This window comes from Pan troglodytes, chromosome 12 (assembly GCF_028858775.2).
Source record: "Pan troglodytes isolate AG18354 chromosome 12, NHGRI_mPanTro3-v2.0_pri, whole genome shotgun sequence".
NCBI classification, from domain to species: Eukaryota; Metazoa; Chordata; class Mammalia; order Primates; family Hominidae; genus Pan; species Pan troglodytes.
The window spans coordinates 10,625,868-10,628,892 of record NC_072410.2 but is presented as its reverse complement, the minus strand read 5'-3'; the positions used below and the strand labels follow the sequence as shown (position 1 = coordinate 10,628,892).

The following is a 3,025-nucleotide window of genomic DNA, read 5'->3' as shown; positions in this document are numbered from 1 at the left end:
TTTCTTGCCATGGGATGCTGGCCTGAGACCAGTCACAACCAGTCTCAACCAGTCTCCATATCAGGGCTTGGCTGTCTGGGTGCTTGAAAGCACCCTTCCCCCACCTGGATCCCAAGCATCCCTTGGACTCTGCCAGGACAGAGCCACAGATGCCGGGGGAAATGGGAAATGTCTGGAGACAGAGAGGACAGCCACATTCAAAGCTGGTGGGAAAGTGGTGGTGGTGACATGTGGCCCTTGCCTGAAACATTACTTTGAATTTATTTCCTGTAGGAATTGACTACAGGTGGGTTTTGTCTTGCAAGATAGGTTTCCTTTCTTGAGAAATCTCAAGAGAACAGAGTTTTCAGTAACTCTAAGACACGGTTAGGCCACTGCAACAACTTTATTTCTGGAGAGAACATGTGCTCTGGCTTCCTGCCTCTTCCTACTCTGGGGAAACTGGGGCCAATCTTGAAGACTGATCTCCTAGAAATGTCCTTTTTTATTCCAACAGGGTTTGACGCAGCTCAAAATACAGGCTGTAAAAGCAACAGAGTTAATAAAAATGAGGGGGAAAGAAGGAGGAAGTAAATGTGTTAAGTGCAAATAAGAGTTGGCACCTAGGGCAATCATACTTGCCTTGCCTCAGTACTTGCTGGCATCCTGGGAAAAGGCACTTACAATCTTGAAATTTGTTAGGTTCTTCACAGCTTTACCTGCCGCTTCCTTCTCTGTGCCTCCGTTTCTCTGTCTAGAAAGTAAGGGGAAAATACCTCATCCGAGATTTATTGAGAGCATCACCTGAGATAATCCATGCAGAGCACCTGAAATAGTACCTGGCACACAGTAAGCATTCAACTGCATCACAGATATTATTATTATTATTATTATTATTATTATTATTATTTTGAGATGGAGTTTTGCTCTTGTTGCCCAGGCTGGAGTGCAATGGCACGATCTTGGCTCACCGCAATCTCCGCCTCCCGGGTTCAAGTGATTCTCCTGCCTCAGCCTCCCAAGTAGCTGGGATTACAGGCATGCACCACCGTGCCCAACTAATTTTTGTATTTTTAGTAGAGACAGGGTTTCTCCATGTTGATAGGCTGGTCTCGAACTCCCGTCCTCAGGTGATCCACCCGCCTTGGCCTCCCAAAATGCTGGGATTACAAGCTTGAGCCACCATGTCCAGCTACAGGTATTATTATTACCTCATTCATCTGGGGATGGGGAGGGCATTGGTGGGTGGAGAGGAGCTGGTTCTCCTTTACTCCAAGGCTCCTACCTTCTCTTCCTTGGATGTTCCTGCCCCTGCTCCCATGCAAGTCCTCATAGACGGCCTCTGAAGCCGCCTTTGTTCCTGGTCTGGTTCCACAACGTTCCCATGCCCACTTGAGCTCCCTCTACTCCAAGCAGACTATTTCCAGGATGAGTACTTCAAGTACATCGAACAGTGACCTCAAATGCATTTCCTTGACTGTGCCTCTCTGAACTAAAAAGTGCAGAAATGGCATTGCTTCCTTCTTTTGTCTGGTCTTCCACAGGGCTAGGTTGGGATCCGGGGGCAGAGTAGCTTTCCTAGCTCTCAGCAGCTCAACTCCACCGAATTAGTGAACGATGGACATGTCCCCAAGAGGACTCTAAACCCACAGTCCCCAACATGGTGTTCTGCAGCATGCCACAGGTCATCTTGTTCTGTCCTCTCTGAGGGTGAGGTTGGAGAGGGACCCTAGGCTCACAGGCTCAGTGACAGTGACTCACCAAAGATCCTGTGGGCAGTCAGGGTCTGGGCCAGGCCAGTGAGCCCATTCACATGGCATGAGCCGCAACCCTGTTCCTCTTCCTCCGGCAGCAGCCCGTTTTGCGTGTCCCCTCACTATGAGCCGTGGGAGAAATTTGAAAGGGCTTGGATCAGAGGGCAGGGAGAAGAGGGTGGTCCTGACATCTGACACATACTTCATTTTAAACATGGGCTATGTATGACAGGCCTTCAGCTAGTTATTGAACAAAGAGAATAAGAGCCCTTTTACAAGGGCTTTACATATATTCATTCATTTGGTCCTCACAACAGCACTGTGAGTTAGAACTCTCAATCTCACCCCTTTACAGATCAGGAAACTGAGGCAGATAATTTATTTGCCTATGGTCACAGGACTAGTGAGTAACAGAGCAGGTGGTTTGGTCTTACAGTCTATGTGTTTAACCACTACACCAAACCACCTCCCTAAGATGCTAGAGGGGGTTTGTGCCAATGCCTGGATTCTAAGAGATTAGATTCTCTTCAGGATCTCTGACCTGTTTCCTCAGCATTCAGAGATAAGGCCAGAAACAATGCCATTTGTGCACGAACTGACAACTGACGGTCCTCCTACCTCCTATTTCTATTTACAAGGCACTGTCACTTCTTTCCACAGGCAGATCCCTACCTCTCCTCCCTCAGGGGAGGATGAAGGTGTCCCAGCCAAGGAAGATCCTGGTCTCCAAGGGCTGTACCCTACTGATCCGGAGGCAAAGCAGTGAGGGCCCACCCCAATTCCTCACCTCCCATTCTACTCTTCGGCAGAGGCATCTCAGCGTTGGAAAGATAAGGATTTCTTCCTAAAAAGGAAGGATTACACTATATCAGAGTCTGAAGATACAGACAGTTTTCATTTGCAACGCAAGGGAATTCCTTTGAATCTCTACCTTATGATTTCCCTGCAAACCCACTCCGATGGGGCTGGAGAGTGCTCTCTCACTCAGATGAATCTCTCAGGGGTTGTCCAGCAGGTGTTTGCCAACTGGAAGAGCTACCTACTATCACAGACCTATAAAAGTACGCCTGTGGACAGACTGAAAACAAACAAACAAAACACACACACAAACACACAAAACAACCGCACACTGGGAGAAGTTCTAGGCAATTTCCTTGCAAATAACTGCTTTGAAAATTACTGTTTTAAATTGGCAGAACACTAAGGACTTTGAACAGATCATCCCTTTTACTCAATGTTTTCATAACCTTGAAGTGAAGGTGGAGGGAGCAGTACGTTTTAAGGTGCCAGGA

The 3,025-nt window shown here is 47.6% G+C and overlaps 1 long non-coding RNA gene across 2 annotated transcripts; it reads right to left on the bottom strand.

The window, feature by feature from the left end:
• Window positions 1-366: 366 nt before the first annotated feature.
• Window positions 367-2,751, bottom strand: LOC134807857 (uncharacterized). Of its 2 annotated transcripts, XR_010149242.1 has the most exons (5): window positions 2,665-2,751; window positions 2,521-2,577; window positions 1,741-1,855; window positions 622-733; window positions 367-521 (listed from the first exon to the last, which is right to left on the bottom strand). It is a non-coding gene; the product is annotated as an uncharacterized LOC134807857 (long non-coding RNA). The 2 variants fall into 2 exon arrangements; XR_010149243.1 differs by lacking the exon at window positions 1,741-1,855 and having other exon boundaries at window positions 627-733.
• Between the last annotated feature and the right edge of the window lie 274 nt (window positions 2,752-3,025).